The 24,142-nt window shown below is 46.7% G+C and overlaps 2 non-coding genes and 40 pseudogenes across 2 annotated transcripts; 34 read left to right on the forward strand and 8 right to left on the reverse strand.

Annotated features, from left to right (window-relative positions):
• The first annotated feature begins 492 nt into the window (after positions 1–492).
• Positions 493–611, forward strand: LOC148248571 (5S ribosomal RNA; annotated as a pseudogene).
• Positions 612–816: 205 nt separating this feature from the next.
• On the forward strand, positions 817–935 carry LOC148248572 (5S ribosomal RNA). Its single transcript, XR_015815800.1, has one exon. It is a non-coding gene; the product is annotated as a 5S ribosomal RNA (ribosomal RNA).
• A 561-nt stretch (positions 936–1,496) lies between these two features.
• LOC148248573 (5S ribosomal RNA) lies at positions 1,497–1,614 on the forward strand (annotated as a pseudogene).
• A 193-nt stretch (positions 1,615–1,807) lies between these two features.
• LOC148248574 (5S ribosomal RNA) lies at positions 1,808–1,925 on the forward strand (annotated as a pseudogene).
• Positions 1,926–3,168: 1,243 nt separating this feature from the next.
• On the forward strand, positions 3,169–3,285 carry LOC148248575 (5S ribosomal RNA; annotated as a pseudogene).
• Positions 3,286–3,488: 203 nt separating this feature from the next.
• LOC148248576 (5S ribosomal RNA) lies at positions 3,489–3,607 on the forward strand (annotated as a pseudogene).
• A 208-nt stretch (positions 3,608–3,815) lies between these two features.
• LOC148248577 (5S ribosomal RNA) lies at positions 3,816–3,933 on the forward strand (annotated as a pseudogene).
• Positions 3,934–4,138: 205 nt separating this feature from the next.
• Positions 4,139–4,257, forward strand: LOC148248578 (5S ribosomal RNA; annotated as a pseudogene).
• Positions 4,258–4,818: 561 nt separating this feature from the next.
• On the forward strand, positions 4,819–4,936 carry LOC148248579 (5S ribosomal RNA; annotated as a pseudogene).
• A 204-nt stretch (positions 4,937–5,140) lies between these two features.
• Positions 5,141–5,259, forward strand: LOC148248580 (5S ribosomal RNA; annotated as a pseudogene).
• Positions 5,260–5,819: 560 nt separating this feature from the next.
• LOC148248581 (5S ribosomal RNA) lies at positions 5,820–5,938 on the forward strand (annotated as a pseudogene).
• A 205-nt stretch (positions 5,939–6,143) lies between these two features.
• LOC148248582 (5S ribosomal RNA) lies at positions 6,144–6,262 on the forward strand. Its single transcript, XR_015815058.1, has one exon. It is a non-coding gene; the product is annotated as a 5S ribosomal RNA (ribosomal RNA).
• Positions 6,263–6,823: 561 nt separating this feature from the next.
• LOC148248583 (5S ribosomal RNA) lies at positions 6,824–6,942 on the forward strand (annotated as a pseudogene).
• Positions 6,943–7,408: 466 nt separating this feature from the next.
• Positions 7,409–7,527, forward strand: LOC148248584 (5S ribosomal RNA; annotated as a pseudogene).
• Positions 7,528–8,086: 559 nt separating this feature from the next.
• LOC148248585 (5S ribosomal RNA) lies at positions 8,087–8,205 on the forward strand (annotated as a pseudogene).
• A 521-nt stretch (positions 8,206–8,726) lies between these two features.
• On the forward strand, positions 8,727–8,845 carry LOC148248586 (5S ribosomal RNA; annotated as a pseudogene).
• A 202-nt stretch (positions 8,846–9,047) lies between these two features.
• LOC148248587 (5S ribosomal RNA) lies at positions 9,048–9,165 on the forward strand (annotated as a pseudogene).
• A 561-nt stretch (positions 9,166–9,726) lies between these two features.
• Positions 9,727–9,844, forward strand: LOC148248588 (5S ribosomal RNA; annotated as a pseudogene).
• Positions 9,845–10,046: 202 nt separating this feature from the next.
• On the forward strand, positions 10,047–10,165 carry LOC148248589 (5S ribosomal RNA; annotated as a pseudogene).
• A 204-nt stretch (positions 10,166–10,369) lies between these two features.
• On the forward strand, positions 10,370–10,488 carry LOC148248590 (5S ribosomal RNA; annotated as a pseudogene).
• A 1,066-nt stretch (positions 10,489–11,554) lies between these two features.
• LOC148248591 (5S ribosomal RNA) lies at positions 11,555–11,673 on the forward strand (annotated as a pseudogene).
• Positions 11,674–12,232: 559 nt separating this feature from the next.
• LOC148248592 (5S ribosomal RNA) lies at positions 12,233–12,351 on the forward strand (annotated as a pseudogene).
• Positions 12,352–12,555: 204 nt separating this feature from the next.
• Positions 12,556–12,674, forward strand: LOC148248593 (5S ribosomal RNA; annotated as a pseudogene).
• Positions 12,675–13,889: 1,215 nt separating this feature from the next.
• On the forward strand, positions 13,890–14,008 carry LOC148248594 (5S ribosomal RNA; annotated as a pseudogene).
• Positions 14,009–14,572: 564 nt separating this feature from the next.
• LOC148248595 (5S ribosomal RNA) lies at positions 14,573–14,691 on the forward strand (annotated as a pseudogene).
• A 1,344-nt stretch (positions 14,692–16,035) lies between these two features.
• On the forward strand, positions 16,036–16,156 carry LOC148248596 (5S ribosomal RNA; annotated as a pseudogene).
• A 209-nt stretch (positions 16,157–16,365) lies between these two features.
• Positions 16,366–16,484, forward strand: LOC148248597 (5S ribosomal RNA; annotated as a pseudogene).
• A 563-nt stretch (positions 16,485–17,047) lies between these two features.
• On the forward strand, positions 17,048–17,166 carry LOC148248598 (5S ribosomal RNA; annotated as a pseudogene).
• Positions 17,167–17,731: 565 nt separating this feature from the next.
• On the forward strand, positions 17,732–17,849 carry LOC148248599 (5S ribosomal RNA; annotated as a pseudogene).
• Positions 17,850–18,411: 562 nt separating this feature from the next.
• LOC148248600 (5S ribosomal RNA) lies at positions 18,412–18,530 on the forward strand (annotated as a pseudogene).
• Positions 18,531–18,734: 204 nt separating this feature from the next.
• LOC148248601 (5S ribosomal RNA) lies at positions 18,735–18,853 on the forward strand (annotated as a pseudogene).
• An 882-nt stretch (positions 18,854–19,735) lies between these two features.
• On the forward strand, positions 19,736–19,854 carry LOC148248602 (5S ribosomal RNA; annotated as a pseudogene).
• Positions 19,855–20,415: 561 nt separating this feature from the next.
• Positions 20,416–20,533, forward strand: LOC148248603 (5S ribosomal RNA; annotated as a pseudogene).
• Positions 20,534–20,737: 204 nt separating this feature from the next.
• On the forward strand, positions 20,738–20,856 carry LOC148248604 (5S ribosomal RNA; annotated as a pseudogene).
• An 83-nt stretch (positions 20,857–20,939) lies between these two features.
• LOC148248605 (5S ribosomal RNA) lies at positions 20,940–21,058 on the reverse strand (annotated as a pseudogene).
• A 209-nt stretch (positions 21,059–21,267) lies between these two features.
• LOC148248606 (5S ribosomal RNA) lies at positions 21,268–21,386 on the reverse strand (annotated as a pseudogene).
• Positions 21,387–21,589: 203 nt separating this feature from the next.
• LOC148248607 (5S ribosomal RNA) lies at positions 21,590–21,707 on the reverse strand (annotated as a pseudogene).
• A 561-nt stretch (positions 21,708–22,268) lies between these two features.
• LOC148248608 (5S ribosomal RNA) lies at positions 22,269–22,387 on the reverse strand (annotated as a pseudogene).
• Positions 22,388–22,592: 205 nt separating this feature from the next.
• Positions 22,593–22,710, reverse strand: LOC148248609 (5S ribosomal RNA; annotated as a pseudogene).
• A 205-nt stretch (positions 22,711–22,915) lies between these two features.
• On the reverse strand, positions 22,916–23,034 carry LOC148248610 (5S ribosomal RNA; annotated as a pseudogene).
• A 560-nt stretch (positions 23,035–23,594) lies between these two features.
• On the reverse strand, positions 23,595–23,713 carry LOC148248611 (5S ribosomal RNA; annotated as a pseudogene).
• Positions 23,714–23,918: 205 nt separating this feature from the next.
• On the reverse strand, positions 23,919–24,037 carry LOC148248612 (5S ribosomal RNA; annotated as a pseudogene).
• Between the last annotated feature and the right edge of the window lie 105 nt (positions 24,038–24,142).

Here is a 24,142-nt window from a genome sequence, read left to right on the forward strand (position 1 = left end):
ATGTGAGTCACGGCGCCGTGGCATTTTACTTGATATTTGAACGAGAACGAGAGGTGCAGTGCGCACGCACAAGGAAACAAATGACGAGAGGGGGAAGAAAGGAGAAGGAGTGTATGTATTTGCAGCCGGAAATGAAACAGGTGCGATCATACCAGCACTAATGCAACAGATTCTATCAGAACTCCGTAGGTAAAAGTTCTTGGGCGAGAGTAGTACTAGCATGGGTTACCTCCTGCGAAGTCCTTATATTTCACCCATTTTCTTGTGAAGTCCTCGTGTTGCACCCATTTTTTTGCAGATGATTCTTTCGACGTTACGCGCGACTTGTATTATGGTCCTCAGGTTTATTCGCAAATGTGAGTCACGGCGCTGTAGCATTTTACTTGATGTTAGAACGAGAACGGGAGGTGCAGTGCGCACGCACAAGGAAACAAATGACGGGAGGGGGAAGAAAGGGGAAGGAGTTTATGTATTTGTAGCGCAAAATTAAACAGGTACGATCATACCAGCACTAATGCACCGGATCCCTTCAGAACTCCATAGTGAAGTGTGCTTGGGCGAGATTAGTACTCGGATGGGTGACCTCCTGAAAAGTCCTCGTGTCGCACCAATTTTTTTTCAGACGGGTCGTTCGACGTTACGCTCATCTGGAACTAGGGTCCGCTGGTTTATACGCAAATGTGAGTCAAGAAGCAGGGGCATTTTAATCGATATTAGAACGAGAATGAGAGGTGAAGTGTGAACGCACAAGGAAACAAATGACGGGAGGGGGAAGAAAGAAGAAGGAGTGTATGTATTTGCAGCGCGAAATTAAAAAGGTGCGATCATACCAGCACTAAAGCTCCGGATCCCATCAGAACTCCGCAGTTAAGTGTGCTTGGGCGAGGGTAGTACTCGGATGGGTGACCACTTGGGAAGCCCTCGTGTTGCACCTATTTTTTTTCGGATGGGTTGTTCGACGTTACGCGAGAATGGAATTATAAACTGCTGGTTCATTTGCAAAGGTGAGTCACGGTGCCGGGACATATTACTTGATATTAGAACGAGAAAGAGAGATGCAGAGTGCACGCACAAGGAAACAAATGACGGGAGGGGGGATGGAAGGAGAAAGAGTGTATGTATTTGCAGTGCAGAATGAAACATGAGGGATCATACCAGCACTAATGCAACGGATTCTATCAGAACTCCGCAGTTAAGGGTGCTTGGGCGAGAAAAGTACACGGATGGGTGACCTCCTGCGAAGTCCTTATATTTCACCCATTTTCTTGGGAGGTCCTCGTGTTGCACCCATCTTTTTGCAGATGATTCTTTCGACGTTACGCGCGGCTTGATTTATGGTCCGCAGGTTTATTCGCAAATGTGAGTCACGGCGCCGTGGCATTTTTCTTGATATTAGAACGAGTACGGGAGGTGCAGTGTGCACGAACAAGGAAACAAATGCTGGGAGGAGGAAGAAAAGAGAAGGAGTGTATGTATTTGAAGCGCAAAATTAAACAAGTGGCATCATACCAGCACTAATGCACTGGATCCCATCAGAACTCTGCAGTTAAGTGTGCTTGGGCGAGAGTAGTACTCGGATGGGTGACCTCTTGGGAAGTCTTCGTATCGCAACAATTTTTTTCAGATGGGTCGTTCGACGTTACGCGCGACTGGAACTTTGGTCCGCTGGTTTAATGTGAGTCAAGAATCAGGGGCATTTTAATCGATATTAGAACGAGGAGAGGTGCAGTGTGAACGCACAAGGAAACAAATGATGGGAGGGGGGGAGGGAAGAAGGAGTGTATGTATTTTCAGCACAAAATTAAACAGGTGCGGTCACACCAGCACAAATGCACCGGATCCATCAGAACTCCGCAGTTAAGTGTGCTTTGGCGAAAGTAGTACAATGATGGGTTACCTCCTGGGAAGTTCTCGTGTTGCACCCATTTTTTTTTTCAGATGTGCCGTTCGATGTTACGCGCAACTTTAATTATGGTCCGCAGATTTATTCCCAAATGTGAGTCACGACGCCGTGGCATTTTACTTGATATTTGAACGAGAACGAGAGGTGCAGTGCGCACGCACAAGGAAACAAATGACGGGAAGGGGAAGAAAGGAGAAGGAGTTTATGTATTTACAGCGCAAAATTAAATAGTTGCCATCATACCAGCACTAATGCACCGGATCCTATTAGAACTCTGCAGTTAAGTGTGCTTGGGCGAGAGTAGTACTCAGATGGGTGACCTCCTTGGAAGTCCTCCTGACGCACTATTTTTTTTTTCAGACGGGTGGTTCGACGTTACGCGCGAATGGAACTAGGGTACACTGGTTTATACGTAAATGTGAGTCAAGAAGCAGGGGCATTTTAATCGATATTAGAACGAGAAGGAGAGATGCAGAGTGCACACACAAGGAAACAAATGACGGGAGGGGGGATGGAGGGTGAAAAAGTGTATGTATTTGCAGTGCAGAATGAAACATGAGCAATCATACCAGCACACGTGCAACGGATTCTATTAGAACTCCGCAAGTTAAGGGTGCTTGGGCGAGAGTAGCACTAGGATGGGTGACCTCCTGCGAAGTCCTTATATTTCACCCATTTTCTTTGGAAGTCCTCGTGTTGCACACATTTTTTTGCAGATGATTCTTTCGACGATACGCGCGACTTGAATTATGGTCCTTAGGTTTATTCGCAAATGTGAGTCACGGCACCGTAGATTTTTTCTTGATATTAGAACGAGCACGGGAGGTGCAGTGCGCACGCACAAGGAAACAAATGACGGGAGGGGGAAAAAAGGGGAATGAGTTTATTTATTTGCAGCGCAAAATTAAACAGGTGCGATCATACCAGCACTAATGCACCGGATCACATCAGAACTCCGCAGTTATGTGTGCTCGGGCGAGATTTGTGCTCGAATGGGTGACCTCCTCCGAAGTCTTTATATTTCACCCATTTTCTTGGGAGGTCCTCGTGTTGCACCCATCTTTTTGCAGATGATTCTTTCGACGTTACGCGGGACTTGATTTATGGTCCGTAGGTTTATTCGCAAATGTGAGTCACGGCACCGTGGCTTTTTACTTGATATTAGAACGAGTACGGGAGGTGCAGTGCGCACGCACAAGAAAACAAATGACGGGAGGAGGAAGAAAAGAGAAGGAGTGTATGTATTTGAAGCGCAAAATTAAACAAGTTGCATCATACCAGCACTAATGCACTAGATCCCATCAGAACTCTGCAGTTAAGGGTGCTTGGGCGAGAGTAGTGCTCGGATGGGTGACCTCTTGGAAGTCCTCGTGTCGCAATAATTTTTTTCAGATGGGTCGTTCGACGTTACGCGCGACTAGAACTATGGTCTGCTGGTTTATACGCAAATGTGAGTCAAGAAAAAGGGGCATTTTAATCGATATTAGAATGAGAAGGAGAGGTGCAGTGTGAACCCACAAGGAAAAAAATGATGGGAGGGCGGGAGGGAAGAAGGAGTGTATGTATTTTCAGCATGAAATTAAACAGGTGCGGTCACACCAGCACAAATGCACCGGATCCCATCAGAATTCCGCAGGTAAGTATGCTTTGGCGAAAGTAGTACAATGATGGGTTACCTCCTGGGAAGTTCTCGTGTTGCACCCATTTTTCTTTTTTCAGATGTGCCGTTCGACGTTACGCACGACTTTAATTATGGTCCGCAGATTTATTTGCAAATGTGAGTCACGGCGCCGTGGCATTTTGCTTGATATTTGAACGAGAATGAGAGGTGCAGTGCGCACGCACAAGGAAGCAAATGACGGGAGGGGGAAGAAAGGAGAATGAGTTTATGTATTTGCAGGCGAAATTAAACAGGTGCGATCATACTAGCACTAATGCACCGGATCCCATCAGAACTCCGCAGTTAAGTGTGCTTGGGCGAGAGTAGTACTCGGATGGGTGACCTCCTGGAAGTCCTTGTGTCGCACCAATTTTTTTTCAGACGGGTCGTTCGACGTTACGCACGTCTGGAATTAGGGTCCGCTGGTTTATACGCAAATGTGAGTCAAGAAGCAGGGGCATTTTAATCGATATTAGAACGAGAATGAGAGTTGAAGTGTGAACGAACAAGGAAACAAATGACAGGAAGGGGAAGAAAGGAGAAGGAGTGTATGTATTTGCAGCGTGATATTAAACAGGTGCGATCATACCAGCACTAAATATCCGGATCCCATCAGAACTCCGCAGTTATGTGTGCTTGGGCGGGAGTAGTACTCGGATGGGTGACCACTTGGGAAGCCCTCGTGTTGCACCAATTTTTTTTCGGATGGGTTGTTCGACGTCACTTGTGAATGGAATTATAAACTGCTGGTTCATTTGCAAAGGTGAGTCACGGTGCCGGAGAATATTACTTGATATTAGAACGAGAAAGAGAGATGCATAGTGCACGCACAAGGAAATAAAAGACGGGAGGGGGGATGGGAGGAGAAAGAGTGTATGTATTTGCAGTGCAAAATGAAACATGAGGGATCATACCAGCACTAATGCAATGGATTCTATCAGAACTCCGCAGTTAAGGGTGCTTGAGCAAGAAAAGTACTTGGATGGGTGACCTCCTGCGAAGTCCTTATATTTCACCCATTTTCTTGGGAGGTCCTCGTGTTGCACCCATCTTTTTGCAGATGATTCTTTCGACGTTACGCGCGACTTGATTTATGGTCTGCAGGTTTATTCGCAAATGTGAGTCATGGCACCGTGGCATTTTACTTGATATTAGAACGAGTACGGGAGGTGCAGTGCGCACGCACAAGGAAACAAATGACAGGAGGAGGAAGAAAAGAGAAGGAGTGTATGTATTTGAAGCGCAAAATTAAACAAGTGGCATCATACCAGCACTAATGCACTGGATCCCATTAGAACTCTGCAGTTAAGTGTGCTTGGGTGAGAGTAGTACTCGGATGGGTGACCTCTTGGGAAGTCCTCGTATCGCAATAATATTTTTTCAGATGGGTCGTTCGACGTTACGCGCGACTGAAACTATGGTCCGCTGGTTTATACGCAAATGTGAGTCAAGAATCAAGGGCATTTTAATCGATATTAGAACGAGAATGAGAGGTGCAGTGTGAACGCACAAGGAAACAAATGATGGGAGGGGGGGAGGGAAGAAGGAGTGTATGTTTTTTCAGCACAAAATTAAACAGGTGCGGTCACACCAGCACAAATGCACCGGATCCCATCAGAACTCCGCAGTTAACTGTGCTTTGGCGAAAGTAGTACAATGATGGGTTACCTCCTGGGAAGTTCTCGTGTTGCACCCATTTTTTTTTCCATATGTGCCGTTCGACGTTACGCGCGACTTTAATTATGGTCCGCAGATTTATTCGCAAATATGAGTCACGGCGCCGTGGCATTTTACTTGATATTTGAACGAGCACGAGAGGTGCAGTGCGCATGCACAAGGAAAAAAACACGGGAGGGGGAAGAAAGGAGAAAGAGTTTATGTATTTGCAGCGCGAAATGAAACAGGTGCGATCATACCAGCACTAATGCAACGGATTCTATCAGAACTCCATAGGTAAGGGTGCTTGGGCGAGAGTAGTACTAGCATGGGTTACCTCCTGGGAAGTCCTTATATTTCACCCATTTTCTTGTGAAGTCCTCGTGTTGCACCCATTTTTTTGCAGATGATTCTTTCGACGTAACGCGCGACTTGAATTATGGTCCTCAGGTTTATTCGCAAATGTGAGTCACGGCGCTGTAGCATTTTACTTGATATTAGAACGAGAACGGGAGGTACAATGCGCACGCACAAGGAAACAAATGACGGGAGGGGGAAGAAAGGGGAATGAGTTTATGTATTTGCAGCGCGAAATTAAACAGGTGAGATCATACTAGCACTAATGCACTGGATCCCATCAGAACTCCGCAGTGAAGTGTGCTTGGGCGAGATTAGTACTCGGATGGGTGACCTCCTGGGAAGTCCTCGTGTCGCACCAATTTTTTTTCAGACGGGTCGTTCGACTTTATGCGCGTCTGGAACTAGGGTCCGCTGGTTTATACGCAAATGTGAGTCAAGATGCAGGGGCATTTTAATCGATATTAGAACGAGAATGAGAGGTGAAGTGTGAACGCACAAGGAAACAAATGACAGGAGGGGGAAGAAAGGAGAAGGAGTGTATGTATTTGCAGTGCGAAAGTAAACAGGTGCGATCATACCAGCACTAAAGCTCCGGATCCCATCAGAACTCTGCAGTTAAGTGTGCTTGGGCGAGCATAGTACTCGGATGGGTGACCACTTGGGAAGCCCTCGTGTTGCACCTATTTTTTTTCGGATGGGTTGTTAGACGTTACGCGCGAATAGAATTATAAACCGCTGGTTCATTTGCAAAGATGAGTCACGGTGTCGGGGTATATTACTTGATATTAGAACGAGAAAGAGAAATGCAGAGTGCACGCACAAGGAAACAAATGACGGGAGGGGGGATGGGAGGAGAAAGAGTGTATGTATTTGCAGCGCAGAATGAAACATGAGCGATCATACCAGCACCAATGAAACGGATTCTATCAGAACTCCGCAAGTTAAGGGTGCTTGGGCGAGAGTAGCACTAGGATGGGTGACCTCATGCGAAGTCCTTATATTTCACCTATTTTCTTAGGAAGTCCTCGTGTTGCACCTATTTTTTTGCAGATGATTCTTTCGACGTTACGCGCGACTTGAATTATGGTCCTCAGGTTTATTCGCCAATGTGAGTCACGGCACCGTAGCATTTTACTTGATATTAGAACGAGCACGGGAGGTGCAGTGCGCACGCACAAGAAAACAAATGATGGGAGGGGGAAGAAAGGAGAAGGAATTTATGTATTTGCAGCGCAACATTAAACAGGTGCGATCATACTAGCACTAATGCACCGTATCCCATCAGAACTCCGCAGTTAAGTGTGCTTGGGTGAGAGTAGTACTCGGATAAGTGACCTCCTGGGAAGTCCTCGTGTCGCACTAATTTTTTTTTCAGACGGGTCGTTCGACGTTACGCGCGACTGGAACTAGGGTCCACGTGTTTTTACGCAAATGTGAGTCAAGAAGCAGGGGCATTTTAATCGATATTAGAACGAGAAGGAGAGATGCAGAGTGCACGCACAAGGAAACAAATGACGGGAGGGGGGATGGAGGGAGAAAAAATGTTTGTATTTGCAGCGCCGAATGAAACATGAGCAATCATACCAGCACCAATACCACGGATTCTATCAGAACTCCGCAAGTTAAGGGTGCTTGGGCGAGAGTAGCATTAGGATGGGTGACCTCCTGCGAAGTCCTTATATTTCACCAATTTTTTTGCAGATGATTCTTTCGACGATACACGGGACTTTAATTATGGTCCTCAGATTTATTCGCAAATGTGAGTCACAGCACCGTAGCATTTTACTTGATATTAGAACGAGCTCGGTAGGTGCAGTACGGAATTAAACGGGTGCGATCATACCATCACTAATGCACCGGATCCCATCAGAACTCCGCAGTTAACTGTGCTTGGACGAGAGTAGTTCTCGGATGGGTGGCCTCCTGGGAAGTCCTCGTGTCGCACCAATTTTTTTTCACACGGGTCATTCGACGTTACGCTCGACTGGAACTGGGGTCCGCTGGTTTCTACGCAATTGTGAGTCAAGAAGCAAGGGCATTTTAATCGATATTTGAACGAGAACGAGAGGTGCAGTGCGCACGCACAAGGAAACAAATGACGGGAGGGGGAAGAAAGGAGAAGGAGTTTATGTATTTGCAGCGCGAAATGAAACAGGTGCGATCATACCAGCACTAATGCAACGGATTCTATCAGAACTCCGTAGGTAAGGGTGCTTGGGCGAGAGTAGTACTAGCATGGGTTACCTCCTGCGAAGTCCTTATATTTCACCCATTTTCTTGTGAAGTCCTCGTGTTGCACCCATTTTTTTGCAGATGATTCTTTCGACATTACGCGCGACTTGAATTATGGTCCTCAGGTTTATTCGCAAATATGAGTCACGGTGCTGTAGCATTTTACTTGATATTAGAACGAGAACGGGAAGTGCAGTGCGCACGCACAAGGAAACAAATGACGGGAGGGGGAAGAAAGGGGAATGAGTTTATGTATTTGCAGCGCAAAATTAAACAGGTGCGATCATACCAGCACTAATGTACCGGATCCCATCAGAACTACGCAGTGAAGTGTGCTTGGGCGAGATTAGTACTCGGATGGGTGACCTCCTGGGAAGTCCTCGTGTCGCACCAATTTTTTTTCAGACGGGTCGTTAGACGTTACGCGCGACTGGAACTAGGGTCCGCTGGTTTATACGCAAATGTGAGTCAAGAAGCAGGGGCATTTTAATCGATATTAGAACGAGAATGAGAGGTGAAGTGTGAACGCACAAGGAAACAAATGACGGAGGGGGAAGAGAGGAGAAGGAGTGTATGTATTTGCAGCGCGAAATTAAACAGGTGCGATCGTACCAGCACTAAAGCCCCGGATCCCATCAGAACTCCGCAGTTAGGTGTGCTTGGGCGAGAGTATTACTCGGAAGGGTGACCTCTTGGGAAGTCCTTATATTTCACCCATTTTCTTGTGAAGTCCTCGTGTTGCACCCATTTTTTTGCAGATGATTCTTTCGACGTTACGCGCGACTTGAATTATGGTCCTCAGGTTTATTCGCAAATGTGAGTCACGGCGCTGTAGCATTTTACTTGATATTAGAACGAGAACGGGAGGGGGAAGAAATGGTAATGAGCTTATGTATTTGCAGCGCGAAATTAAACAGGTACGATCATACCAGCACTAATGCACCGGATCCCATCAGAACTCCGCAGTGAATTGTGCTTGGGCGAGATTAGTACTCGGATGGGTGACCTCCTGGGAAGTCCTCGTGTCGCACAAATTTTTTTTTAGACTGGTCGTTCGACGTTACGCGCGTCTGGAACTAGGGTCCGCTGGTTTATACGCAAATGTGAGTCAAGAAGCAGGGGCATTTTAATCGATATTAGAACGAGAATGAGAGGTGAAGTGTGAACGCACAAGGAAACAAATGACGGGAGGGGGAAGAAAGGAGGAGTGTATGTATTTGCAGCGCGAAATTAAAGAGGTACGATCATAGCAGCACTAAAGCCCCGGATCCCATCAGAACTCCGCAGTTAAGTGTGCTTGGCGAGAATAGTACTCTGGTGGGTGACCACCTGGGAAGCCCTCATGTTGCACCTATTTTTTTTCGGATGGGTTGTTCGACGTTACGCGCGAATGGAATTATAAACCGCTGGTTCATTTGCAAAGGTGAGTCATGGTGCCGGAGCATATTACTTGATATTAGAACGAGAAAGAGAGATGCAGAGTGCACGCACAAGGAAACGAATGAAGGGACGAGGGATGGGAGGAGAAAGAGTGTATGTATTTACTGTGCATAATGAAACATGAGGGATCATACCAGCACTAATGCAACGGATTCTATTAGAACTCCGCAGTTAAGGGTGCTTGGGTGAGAAAAGTACTCGGATGGGTGACATCCTGCGAAGTCCTTATATTTCACCCATTTTCTTGGGAGGTCCTCGTGTTGCACCCATCTTTTTACAGATGATTCTTTCGACGTTACGCGGGACTTGATTTATGGTCCGCAGGTTTATTCGCAAATGTGAGTTACGGCGCCGTGGCATTTTACTTGATATTAGAACGAGTACGGGAGGTGCAGTGCGCACGCACAAGGAAACAAATGACGGGAGGAGGAAGAAAAGAGAAGGAGTGTATGTATTTGAAGCGCAAAATTAAACAAGTGGCATCATACCAGCACTAATGCACTGGATCCCATCAGATCTATGCAGTTAAGCGTGCTTGGGCGAGAGTAGTACTCGGATGGATGACCTTTTGGGAAGTCCTCGTATCGCAACAATTTTTTTTCAGATGGGTCGTTCGACGTTACGCGCGACTGGAACTATGGTCCGCTGGTTTATACGCAAATGTGAGTCAAGAATCAGGGGCATTTTAATCGATATTAGAACGAGAATGAGAGGTGCAGTGTGAATGCACAAGGAAACAAATGACGGGAGGGGGAAGAAAGGAGGAGTGTATGTATTTGCAGCGCGAAATTAAAGAGGTTCGATCATAGCAGCACTAAAGCCCCGGATCCCATCAGAACTCCGAAGTTAAGTGTGCTTGGGCGAGAGTAGTACTCGGATGGGTGACCACCTGGGAAGGCCTCATGTTGCACCTATTTTTTTTCGGATGGGTTGTTCGACGTTACGCGCGAATGGAATTATAATTCGCTGGTTCATTTGCAAAGGTGAGTCACGGTGCCGGGGCATTTTACTTGATATTAGAATGAGAAAGAGAGATGCAGAGTGCACGCACAAGGAAATAAATGACGGGAGGGGGAAGAAAGGAGAAGGAGTTTAAGTATTTGCAGCGCGGAATTAAAGGGTGCGATCATACCAGCACTAATGCACCGGATCCCATCAGAACTCCGTAGTTAAGTGTGTTTGGGCGAGAGTAGTACTCGGATGGGTGACCTCTTGGGAAGTCCTTGTGTCACACCAATTTTTTTTCAGACGGGTCGTTCTACGTTACGCGCGACTGGAACTTGGGTCCGCTGGTTTATACGCAAATCTGAGTCAAGAAACAGGGGAATTTTAATCGATATTAGAACGAGAAGAAGATGTGTAGTGTGAACGCACAAGGAAACAATTGATGGGAGGGGGAGGGAATGAGAAAAAGTGTATGTATTTGCAGCGCAGAATGAAACAGGTGCGATCATACCAGCACTAATGCAACGGATTCTATCAGAACTCCGTAAGTAAGGGTGCTTGGGCGAGAGTAGTAATAGCATGGGTTACCTCCTGCGAAGTCCTTATATTTCACCCATTTTCTTGTGAAGTCCTCGTGTTGCACCCATTTTTTTGCAGATGATTCTTTCGACGTTACCCGCGACTTGAATTATGGTCCTCAGGTTTATTCGCAAACGTGAGTCACAGCGCTGTAGCATTTTACTTGATAATAGAACGAGAACGGGAGGTTTAGCGCGCACAAACAAGGAAACAAATGACGGGAGGGGGAAGAAAAGAGAAGGAGTGTATGTATTTGCAGCGTGAAACTAAACAGGTGCAATCATACCACGCACAAGGAAACAGGGGCATTTTAATCGATATTAGAACGAGAAGGAGAGATGCAGAGTGCACGCACAAGGAAACAAATGACGGGAGGGGGGATGGAGGGAGAAAAAGTGTATGTATTTGCAGCGCAGAATGAAACATGAGCAATCATACCAGCACCAATGCAACGGATTCTATCAGAACTCCGCAAGTTAATGGTGCTTGGGCGAGAGTAGCACTAGGATGGGTGACCTCCTGCGAAGTCCTCATATTTCACCCATTTTCTTAGGAAGTCCTCGTGTTGCACCCATTTTTTTGCAGATGATTCTTTCGACGATACGCGCGACTTGAATTATGGTCCCCAGGTTTATTCGCAAATGTGAGTCACGGCACCTTAGCATTTTACTTGATATTAGAACGAGCACGGGAGGTGCAGTGCGCACGCACAAGGAAACAAATGACGGGAGGGGAAAGAAAGGAGAAGGAGTTTATGTATTTACAGCGCGGAATTAAAGGGGTGCGATCATACCAGCACTAATGCGCCGGATCCCATCAGAACTCCGCAGTTAAGTGTGCTTGGGCGAGAGTAGTACTCGGATTGGTGACCTCCTGGGAAGTCCTCGTATCACACAAATTTTTTTTCAAACGGGTCATTCGACGTTACGCGCGGCTGGAACAAGGGTCCGCTGGTTTATACACAAATGTGAGTCAAGAAGCAGGGGCATTTTAATCGATATTAGAACAGGAAGGAAAGGTGCAGTGTGAACGCACAAGGAAACAATTGATGGGAGGGGGAGGGAAGGACAAGGAGTGTCTGTATTTTCAGCACGAAATGAAACAGGTGCGATCATACCAGCACTAATGCAACGGATTCTATCAGAACTCTGTAGGTAAGGGTGCTTGGGCGAGAGTAGTACTAGCATGGGTTACCTCCTGCGAAGTCCTTATATTTCACCCATTTTCTTGTGAAGTCCTTGTGTTGCACCCATTTTTTTGCAGATGATTCTTTCGACGTTACGCGAGACTTGAATTATGGTCCTCAGGTTTATTCGCAAATGTGAGTCATGGCGCTGTAGCATTTTACTTGATATTAGAACGAGAACGGGAGGTGCAGTGCGCACGCACAAGGAAACAAATGACGGGAGGGGGAAGAAAAAGGAATGAGTTTATGAATTTGCAGCGCGAAATTAAATAGGTGCGATCATACCAGCACTAATGCACTGGATCCCATCATAACTCCGCAGTTAAATTTGCTTGGGCGAGATTAGTAGTCGGATGGGTGACCTCCTGGGAAGTTCTCGTGTCGCACCAATTTTTTTTCAGAAGGGTCGTTTGACGTTACGCGCGTCTAGAACTAGGGTCCGCTGGTTTATACGCAAATGTGAGTCAAGAAGTAGGGGCATTTTAATCGATATTAGAACGAGAAGGAGAGTTGAAGTGTGAACGCACAAGGAAACAAATGACGGAGGGGGAAGAAAGGATAAGGAGTGTATGTATTTGCAGCGCGAAATTAAACAGGTGCGATCATACCAGCACTAAAGTCCCGGATCCCATCAGAGCTCCGCAGTTAGGTGTGCTTGGGAGAGAGTATTACTCGGATGGGTGACCTCTTGGGAAGTCCTCGTGTCGCACTAATTTTTTTTTCAGATGGGTCGTTCGATGTTACGAGCGACTGGAACTAACGTCCACTGGTTTATACGCAAATGTGAGTCAAGAAGCAGGGGCATTTTAATCGATATTAGAACGAGAAGGAGAGATGCAGTGTGCACGCACAAGGAAACAAATGATGGGAGGGGGGAGGGAAGAAGGAGTGTATGTATTTTCAGCACGAAATTAAACAGGTGCGGTCACGCTAGCACAAATGCACCGGATCCCATCAGAAATCCGCAGTTAAGTGTTCTTTGGCAAAAGTAGTACAATGATGGGTTACCTCCTGGGAGGTTTTCGTGTTGAACCCATTTTCTTTTTTTCAGATGTGCCGTTCGACGTTACGCGCAACTTTAATTATGTTCCGCAGATTTATTCGCAAATGTGAGTCACGGCGCCGTGGCATTTTACTTGATATTTGAACGGGAACGAGAGGTACAGTGCGCACGCACAAGGAAATAAATGACGGGAGGGGGAAGAAAGGATAAGGAGTTTATGTATTTGCAATGCGAAATTAAACAGGTTCAATAATACCATCACTAATGCACCGGATCCCATTAGAACTCTGCAATTAAGTGTGCTTGCGCGGGAGTAGTACTCGGATGGGTGACCTCCTCGGAAGTCCTCGTGTCGCACTAATTTTTTTTTTTCAGACGGATCGTTCGACTTTACGTGCGACTGGAACTAGGGTCCACTGATTTATATGCAAATGTGAGTCAAGAAGCAGGGGCATTTTAATCGATATTAAAACGAGAAGGAGAGATGTGGAGTGCACGCACAAGGAAACAAATAACAGGAGGGGGGATGGAGGGAGAAAAAGTGTATGTATTTGAAGCGCAGAATGAAACATGAGCAATCATACCAGCACCAATGCAACGGATTCTATCAGAACTCCGCAAGTTAAGGATGCTTGGGCGAGAGTAGCACTAGGATGGGTGACCTCCTGCGAAGTCTTTATATTTCAACCATTTTCTTAGGAAGTTCTCCTGTTGCACCCATTTTTTTGCAGATGATTCTTTCGACGATACGCGCGACTTGAATTATGGTCCTCAGGTTTATTCGCAAATGTGAGTCACGGCACCGTAGCATTTTACTTGATATTAGAACGAGCACGAGAGGTGCAGTGCGCACACACAAGGAAACAAATGACGGGAGGGGGAAGAAAGGAGAAGGACTTTATATATTTGCAGCGCAGAATTAAACAGATGCGATCATACCAGCATTAATGCACCAGATCCCATTAGAACTCCGCAGTTAAGTGTGCTTGAGCGAGATTATTACTCGGATGGGTGACCTCCTGGGAAGTCCTCGTGTCGCACAAATTTTTTTTCTGACGGGTCGTTCAACGTTACGCGTGACTGGAACTAGGGTCCGCTTGTTTATACGCAAATGTGAGTCAAAAAGCAGGGCATTTTAATCGATATTAGAACGAGAAGGAGAGGTGCAGTGTGAACGCACAAGGAAACAATTGATGGGAGGGGGAGGGAAGGAGAAGGAGAAGGAGTGTATGTATTTTCAGCGCGAAATGAAACAGGTGCAATCATACCAGCACTAATGCAACGGATTCTATCAGAACTCCGTAGGTAAGGGTGCTTGGGCGAGAGTAGTACTAGCATGGGTTACCTCCTGCGAAGTCCTTATATTTCACCCATTTTCTTGTGAAATCCTCGTGTCGCACCAATTTTTTTTCAGACGGGTCATTCGACGTTTCGCATGTCTGGAACTAGGGTCCGCTGGTTTATACGCAAATGTGAGTCAAGAAGCAGGGGTATTTTAATCGATATTAGAACGAGAATAAGAGGTGAAGTGTGAACGCACAAGGAAACAAATGACGGGAGGGGGAAGAAAGGAGAAGGAGTGTATGTATTTGAAGCGCAAAATTAAACAGGTGCAATCATACCGGCACTAAAGCTCCGGATCCCATCAGATCTCCGCAGTTAAGTGAGCTTGGGCGAGAGTAGTACTCGGATGGGTGACCACCTGGGAAGCCCTCGTGTTGCACCAATATATTTTCGGATGGGTTGTTCGACGTTACGCGTGAATGAAATTATAAACCGCTGGTTCATTTGTAAAGGTGAGTCACGGTGCCGGGGCATATTACTTGATATTAGAACGAGAAAGAAAGATGCAGAGTGCACGCATAAGGAAACAAATGACGGGAGGGGGGATGGAAGGAGACAGAGTGTATGTATTTGCAGTGCAGAATGATACATGAGGGGGGATGGAAGGAAACAGAGTGTATGTATTTGCAGTGCAGAATGATACATGAGGGGGGATGGAAGGAAACAGAGTGTATGTATTTGCAGTGCAGAATGAAACATGAGGGATCATACCAGCACTAATGCAACTGATTCTATCAGAACTCCGCAGTTAAGGGTGCTTGGGCGAGAAAAGTACTCGGATGGGTGACCTCCTGCGAAGTCCTTATATTTCACCCATTTTCTTGGGAGGTCCTCGTGTTGCACCCATCTTTTTGCAGATGATTCTTTCGACGTTACGCGCGAATTGATTTATGGTCCGCATGTTGATTCGCAAATGAGAGTCACGGCGCCGTGGCATTTTACTTGATATTAGAACGAGAACGGGAGGTGCAGTGCGCACGCAAAAGGAAACAAATGACGGGAGGAGGAAGAAAAGAAAAGGAGTGTAGGTATTTGAAGCGCAAAATTAAACAAGTGGCAGCATACCAGCACTAATGCACTCGATCCCATCAGAACTCTGCAGTTCAGGGTGCTTGGGCTTGAAAAGTACTCGGATGGGTGACCTCCTGCGAAGTCCTTATATTTCACCCATTTTCTTGGGAGGTCCTCGTGTTGCACCCATCTTTTTGCAAATGATTCTTTCGACGTTACACGCGAATTGATTTATGGTCCGCATGTTTATTCGCAAATGTGAGTCACGGCGCCGTGACATTTTACTTGATATTAGAACGAGAACGGGAGGTGCAGTACGCACGCAAAAGGAAACAAATGACGAGAGGAGGAAGAAAAGAGAAGGAGTGTATGTATTTGAAGCGCAAAATTAAACAAGTGGCATCATACCAGCACTAATGCACTCGATCCCATCAGAACTCTGCAGTTTAGTGTGCTTGGGCGAGAGTAGTACTCGGATGCGTGACCTCTTGGGAAGCCCTCGTATCGCAACAATTTTTTTTCGGATATGTCGTTCGACGTTACGCGCTACTGGAACTATGGTCCGCTGGTTTATACGCAAATGTGAGTCAAGAATCAAGGGCATTTTAATCGATATTAGAACGAGAAGGAGAGGTGCAGTGTGAACGCACAAGGAAACAAATGATGGGAGGGGAGAGGGAAGAAGGAGTGTATGTATTTTCAGCACGAAATTAAACAGGTGCGGTCACACCAGCACAAATGCACCGGATCCCATCAGAACTCCGCAGTTAAGTGTGCTTTGGCGAAAAAGTAGTACAATGGTGGGTTACCTCATGGGAAGTTCTCGTGTTGCACCCATTTTCTTTTTTTCAGATGTGTCGTTCTACGTTACGCGCGACTTTAATTATGGTCCGCAGATTGATTCGCAAATGTGAGTCACGGCGCCGTGGCATTTTACTTGATATTTGAACGAGAACGAGAGGTGCAGTGCGCACGCACAAGGAAACAAATGACGGGAGGGGGAAGAAAGGAGAAGGAGTTTATGTATTTGCAGCGCGAAATTAAACAGGTGCGATCATACCATCACTAATGCACCGGATCCCATCAGAACTCCGCAGTTAAGTGTGCTTGGGAGAGAGTAGTACTCGGATTGGAGACCTCTTGGGAAGTCCTCGTGTCGCACTAATTATTTTTTCAGACGGGTCGTTCGACGTTACGCGCGACTGGAACTAGGGTCCACTGGTTTATACGCAAATGTGAGTCAAGAAGCAGGGGCATTTTAATCAATATTAGAACGAGAAGGAGAGATGCAGAGTGCACGCACAAGGAAACAAATGACGGGAGGGGGGATGGAGGGAGAAAAAGTGTATGTATCTGCAGCGCAGAATGAAACATGAGCAATCATACCAGCACCAATGCAACGGATTCTATCAGAACTCCGCAAGTTAAAGGGTGATTGGGCGAGAGTAGCACAAGGATGGGTGACCTCCTGCGAAGTCCTTATATTTCACCCATTTTCTTAGGAAGTCCTCGTGTTGCACCCATTTTTTTACAGATGATTCTTTCGACGATACGCGCGACTTGAATTATGGTCCTCAGGTTTATTCGCAAATGTGAGTCACGGCACCGTAGCATTTTACTTGATATTAGAACGAGCACGGGAGGTGCAGTGCGCACGCACAAGGAAACAAATGACGGGAGGGGGAAGAAAGGAGAAGGAGTTTATGTATTTGCAGCGCAAAATTAATCGGGTGTGATCATACCAGCATTAATGCACCGGATCCCATCAGAACTCCGCAGTTAAGTGTGCTTGGGCGAGAGTAGTACTCGGATGGGTGACCTCCTGGGAAGTCCTCGTGTCCCACCAATTTTTTTTCAGACGGGTCGTTCGACGTTACGCGCGACTGGAACTAGGGTCCGCTGGTTTATACGCAAATGTGAGTCAAGAAGCAGTGGCATTTTAATCGATATTAGAACGAGAAGGAGAGGTGCAGTGTGAACGCACAAGGAAACAATTGACGGGAGGGGGAGGGAAGGAGAAGGAGAGTGTATGTATTTTCAGCACGAAATGAAACAGGTGCGATCATACCAGCACTAATGCAACGGATTCTATCAGAACTCCGTAGGTAAGGGTGCTTGGGCGAGAGTAGTACTAGCATGGGTTTCCTCCTGCGAAGTCCTTATATTTCACCCATTTTCTTGTGAAGTCCTCGTGTTGCACCCATCTTCTTTTTTTCAGATGTGCCGTTCGACGTTACGCGCAACTTTAATTATGGTCCGTAGATTTATTCGCAAATGAGAGTCACGGCACCGTGGCATTTTACTTGATATTTGAACGAGAACAAGAGGTGCAGTGCGCACGCACAAGGAAACAAATGACGGGAGGGGAAAGAAAGGAGAAGGAGTATATGTATTTGCAACGCCAAATTAAACGGGTGCGATCATACCAGCATTAATGCCCCGGACCCCATCAGAACTCCGCAGTTAAGTGTGCTTGGGCGAGAGTAGTACTCGGATGGGTGACCTCCTGGGAAGTCCTCGTGTCCAACTAATTTATTTTCAGACGGGTCGTTCGACGTTACGCGCGACTGGAACTAGGATCCGCTGGTTTATACGCAAATGTGAGTCAAGAAGCAGGGGCATTTTAATCGATATTAGAACGAGAAGGAGAGCTACAGAGTGCACGCACAAGGAAACAAATGACGAGAGGGGGGATGGAGGGAGAAAAAGTGTATGTATTTGCAGCGCATAATGAAACATGAGCAATCATACCAGCACCAATGCAACGGATTCTCTCAGAACTCCGCAAGTTAAGGGTTCTTGGGCGAGAGTAGCACTAGGATGGGTGACCTCCTGCGAAGTCCTTATATTTCACCCATTTTTTTAGGAAGTCCTCGTGTTGCACCCATTTTTTTGCAGATGATTCTTTCGACGATACGCGCGACTTGAATTATGGTCCTCAGGTTTATCCGCAAATGTGAGTCACGGCACCGTAGCATTTTACTTGATATTAGAATGAGAACGGGAGGTGCAGTGCGCACGCACAAGGAAACAAATGACGGGTGGGGGAAGAAAGGGGAATGAGTTTATGTATTTCCAGCGCGAAATTAAACAGGTGCTATCATACCAGCACTAATGCACCGGATCCCATCAGAACACCGTAGTTAAGTTTGCTTGGGCGATATTAGTACTCGGATGGGTGACCTCCTGGGAAATCCTCGTGTCGCGCCAATTTTTTTTCAGACGGGTCGTTCGACGTTACGCGCGTCTAGAAGTAGGGTCCGCTGGTTTATACGCAAATGTGAGTCAAGAAGCAGGGGCATTTTAATCGATATTAGAACGAGAATGAGAGATGAAGTTTGAACGCACAAGGAAACAAATGACGGAGGGGGAAGAAAGAAGAAGGAGTGTATGTATTTGCAGCGCGAAATTAAACAGGTGCGATCATACCAGCACTAAAGCCCCGGATCCCATTAGAACTCCGCAGTTAGGTGTGCTTGGGCAAGAGTAGTACTCGGATGGGTGACCACTTGGGAAGCCCTCGTGTTGCACCTTTTTTTTCTCGGATGGGTTGTTCGATGTTACGCGCGAATGTAATTATAAACCGCTGGTTCATTTGCAAAGGTGAGTCACGGTGCCGGGGCATATTTCTTGATATTAAAACGAGAAAGAGAGATGCAGAGTGCACGCACAAGGAAACAAATGACGGGAGGGGGGATGGGAGGAGAAAGAGTGTATGTATTTGCAGTGCAGAATGAAACATGAGGGATCATACCAGCACTAATGCAACGAATTCTATCAGAACTCCGCAGTTAAGGGTGCTTGGGCGAGAAAAGTACTCGGATGGGTGACCTCCTGCGAAGTCCTTATATTTCACCCATTTTCTTGGGAGGTCCTCGTGTTGCACCCATCTTTTTGCAGATGATTCTTTCGACGTTAAGCGCGACTTGATTTATGGTCCGCAGGTTTATTCGCAAATGTGATTCACGGCGCCGTGGCATTTTACTTGATATTAGAACGAGTACGGGAGGTGTAGTTCGCACGCACAAGGAAACAAATGACGGGAGGAGGAAGAAAAGAGAAGGAGTGTATGTATTTGAAGCCCAAAATTAAACAAGTGGCGTCATACCAGCACTAATGCACTGGATCCCATCAGAACTCTATAGTTAAGTGTGCTTGGGCGAGAGTAGTACTCGGATTGGGACCTCTTGGGAAGTCCTCGTGTCGCACCAATTTTTTTTCAGACGGGTCGTTCGATGTTACGCGCGACTGGAACGAGGGTCCGCTGGTTTATACGCAAATTTGAGTCAAGAAGTAGGGGCATTTTAATCGATATTAGAACGAGAATGAGAGATGAAGTTTGAACGCACAAGGAAACAAATGACGGAGGGGGAAGAAAGAAGAAGGAGTGTATGTATTTGCAGCGCGAAATTAAACAGGTGCGATCATACCAGCACTAAAGCCCCGGATCCCATTAGAACTCCGCAGTTAGGTGTGTTTGGGCAAGAGTAGTACTCGGATGGGTGACCACTTGGGAAGCCCTCGTGTTGCACCTTTTTTTTCTCGGATGGGTTGTTCGACGTTACGCGCGAATGGAATTATAAACCGCTGGTTCATTTGCAAAGGTGAGTCACGGTGCCGGGGCATATTTCTTGATATTAGAACGAGAAAGAGAGATGCAGAGTGCACGCACAAGGAAACAAATGACGGGAGGGGGGATGGGAGGAGAAAGAGTGTATGTATTTGCAGTGCAGAATGAAACATGAGGGATCATACCAGCACTAATGCAACGAATTCTATCAGAACTCCGCAGTTAAGGGTGCTTGGGCGAGAAAAGTACTCGGATGGATGACCTCCTGCGAAGTCCTTATATTTCACCCATTTTCTTGGGAGGTCCTCGTGTTGCACCCATCTTTTTGCAGATGATTCTTTCGACGTTAAGCGCGACTTGATTTATGGTCCGCAGGTTTATTCGCAAATGTGATTCACGGCGCCGTGGCATTTTACTTGATATTAGAACGAGTACGGGAGGTGTAGTTCGCACGCACAAGGAAACAAATGACGGGAGGAGGAAGAAAAGAGAAGGAGTGTATGTATTTGAAGCCCAAAATTAAACAAGTGGCGTCATACCAGAACTAATGCACTGGATCCCATCAGAACTCTGCAGTTAAGTGTGCTTGGGCGAGAGTAGTACTCGGATGGGTGACCTCTTGGGAAGTCCTCGTATCGCAATAATTTTTGTTCAGATGGGTTGTTCGACGTTACGCGCGACTGGAACTATGGTCCGCTGGTTTATACGCAAATGTGAGTCAAGAATCAGGGGCATTTTAATCCATATTCGAACGAGAAGGAGAGGTGCAGTGTGAACGCACAAGGAAACAAATGATGGGAGGGGGGGAGGGAAGAAGGAGTGTATGTATTTTCAGCACGAAATTAAACAGGTGCGGTCACACCAGCACTAATGCACTGGATCCCATCAGAACTCCGCAGTTAAGTGTGCTTTGGCGAAAGTAGTACAATGATGGGTTACATCCTTGGAAGTTCTCGTGTTGCACCCATTTTCTTTTTTTCAGATGTGTCGTTCGACGTTACGCGCGACTTTAATTATGGCCCGCAGATTTATTCGCAAATGTGAGTCACGGCGCCGTGACACGAGGACTTCCCAAGAGGTAACCCATCCGAGTACTACTCTCGCCCAAGCACACTTAACTGCGGAGTTCTGATGGGATCCGGTGCATTAGTGCTGGTGTGATCGCACCTGTTTAATTTCGCGCTGCAAATACATAAACTCCTTCACATTTCTTCCCCCTCCCGTCATTTGTTTCCTTTTGGGTGCGCACTGCACCTCTCGTTCTCGCTCAAATATCAAGTTAAATGCCACGGCGCCGTGACTCACATTTGTGAATAAATCTGCGGACCATAATTAAAGTCGCGCGTAACGTCGAATGGCACATCTGAAAAAAAGAAAATGGGTGCACCAAGAGAACTTCCCAGGAGGTAACCCATCATTGTACTACTTTCGCCAAAGCACACTTAACTGCAGAGTTCTGATGGGATCCGGTGCATTTGTGCTGGTGTGACCGCACATGTTTAATTTCGTGCTGAAAATACATACACTCCTTCTTCCCTCCCCCCCTCCCATCATTTGTTTCCTTGTGCATTCACACTGCACCTCTCCTTCTCGTTCTAATTTCGATTAAAATGCCCCTGATTCTTGACTTACATTTGCGTATAAACCAGCGGACCATAGTTCCAGTCGCGCGTAATGTCGAACGACCCATCTGAAAAAAATTGTTGCGATACGAGGACTTCCCAAGAGGTCACCCATCTGAGTACTACTCTCGCCCAAGCACACTTAACTGCAGAGTTCTGATGGGATCCAGTGCATTAGTGCTGGTATGACGCCACTTGTTTATTTTGCGCTTCAAATACATACACTCCTTCTCTTTTCTTCCTCCTCCCGTCATTTGTTTCCTTGTGCGTGCGCACTGCACCTCCCGTACTCGTTCTAATATTAAGTAAAATGCCACGGCGCCGTGACTCACATTTGCGAATAAACCTGCGGACCATAAATCAAGTAGCGCGTAAAGTCGAAAGAATCATCTGCAAAAAGATGGGTGCAACACGAGGACCTCCCAAGAAAATGGGTGAAATATAAGGACTTCGCAGGAGGTCACCCATCCGAGTACTTTTCTCGCCCAAGCACCCTTAACTGCGGAGTTCTGATAGAATCCGTTGCATTAGTGCTGGTATGATCCCTCATGTTTCATTATGTACTGCAAATACATACACTCTTTCTCCTCCCATCCTCCCTCCCGTCATTTGTTTCCTTTTGCGTGCAAGCTGCATCTCTCTTTCTCGTTCTAATATCAAGTAATATGCCCCGGCACCGTGACTCACCTTTGCAAATGAACCTGCGGTTTATAATTCCATTCGCGCGTAACGTCGAACAACCCATCCGAAAAAAAAATAGGTGCAACACGAGGGCTTTCCAGGTGGACACCCATCCGAGTACTACTCTCGCCCAAGCACACTTAATTGCGGAGTTCTGATGGGATCCGGAGCTTTAGTGCTGGTATGACCGCACCTGTTTAATTTCGGGCTGCAAATACATACACTCCTTCTCCTTTCTTCCCCCTCCCGTCATTTGTTTCCTTGTGCGTTCACACTTTACCTCTCATTCTCGTTCTAATTTCGATTAAAATGCTCCTGCTTCTCGACTCATATTTGCGTATAAACCAGCGGACCCTAGTTCCAGACGCGCGTAACGTCGAACGACCCGTCTGAAAAAAAATTGGTGCGACACGAGGACTTCCCAGGAGGTCAACCATCCGAGTACTAATCTCGCCAAGCACACTTAACTGCGGAGTTCTGATGGGATCCGGGGCTTTAGTGCTGGTATGATCGCACCTGTTTCATTTCGTGCTGAAAATACATACACTCCTTCTCCTTCCCTCCCCCTCCCATAATTTGTTTCCTTGTGCGTCCACACTGCACCTCTCCTTCTCGTTCTAATATCGATTAAAATGCCCATTCTTTTTGACTCACATTTGCGTATAAACCAGCGGACCCTAGTTCAAGTCGCGCGTAACGTCGAACGACCCGTCTGAAAATAAATTGGTGCGACACGAGGACTTCCCAGGAGGTCAGCCATCCGAGTACTACTCTCGCCCAAGCACACTTAACTGCGGAGTTCTGATGGGATCCGGTGCATTAGTGTTGATATGATCGCAACTGTTTAATTTCGCGCTGCAAATAGATACACTCCTTCTCTTTTCTTCCCCCTCCCGTCATTTGTTTCCTTGTGCGTGCGCACTGCACCTCCCGTACTCGTTCTAATATCAAGTAAAATGCCACGGCGCCGTGACTCACATTTGCGAATAAACCTGCAGACCATAAATCAAGTCGCGCGTAACGTCGAAAGAATCATCTGCAAAAAAATTGGTGCAACACGAGGACCTCCCAAGAAAATGGGTGAAATATAAGGACTTCGCAGGAGGTCACCCATCCGAGTACTTTTCTCGCCCAAGCACCCTTAACTGCGGAGTTCTGATAGAATCCGTTGCATTAGTGCTGGTATGATCCCTCATGTTTCATTCTGCACTGCAAATACACACACTCTTTCTCCTCCCATCCCCCCTCCCGTCGTTTGTTTCCTTGTGCGTGCACTCTGCATCTCTTTTTCTCATTCTAATATCAAGTAATATGCCCCGGCACCGTGACTCACCTTTGCAAATGAACCAACGGTTTATAATTCCATTCGCGCGTAACGTCGAACAACCCATCCGAAAAAAAATAGGCGCAACACGAGGGCTTCCCAAGTCGTCACCCATCCGAGTACTACGCTCGCCCAAGCACAATTAATTGCGGAGTTCTGATGGGATCCGTAGCTTTAGTGCTGGTAAGATCGCACCTGTTTAATTTCGCGCTGCAAATACATACACTCCTTCTCCATTCTTCCCCCTCCCGTCATTTGTTTCCTTGTGCGTTCACACTTCACCTCTCATTCTCGTTCTAATATCGATTAAAATGCTCCTGCTTCTTGACTCACATTTGCGTATAAACCAGCGGATCCTAACTCCAGACGCACGTAACGTCGAACGACCCGTCTGAAAAAAAATTGGTGCGACACGAGGACTTCCCAGGAGGTCACCCATCCGAGTACTAATCTCACCCAAGCACACTTCACTGCGGACTTTTGATGGGATCCGGTGCATTAGTACTGGTATGATCGCACCAGTTTAATTTTGTGCTGCAAATACATAAACTCATTCCCCTTTCTTCCCCCTCCCGTCATTAGTTTCCTTGTGCGTGCGCACTGCACCTCCCGTTCTCGTTCTAATA

The sequence above is a fragment of the Carica papaya genome, chromosome 8, assembly GCF_054855325.1.
Source record: "Carica papaya isolate Zhongbai chromosome 8, ASM5485532v1, whole genome shotgun sequence".
Lineage (NCBI taxonomy): Eukaryota > Viridiplantae > Streptophyta > Magnoliopsida > Brassicales > Caricaceae > Carica > Carica papaya.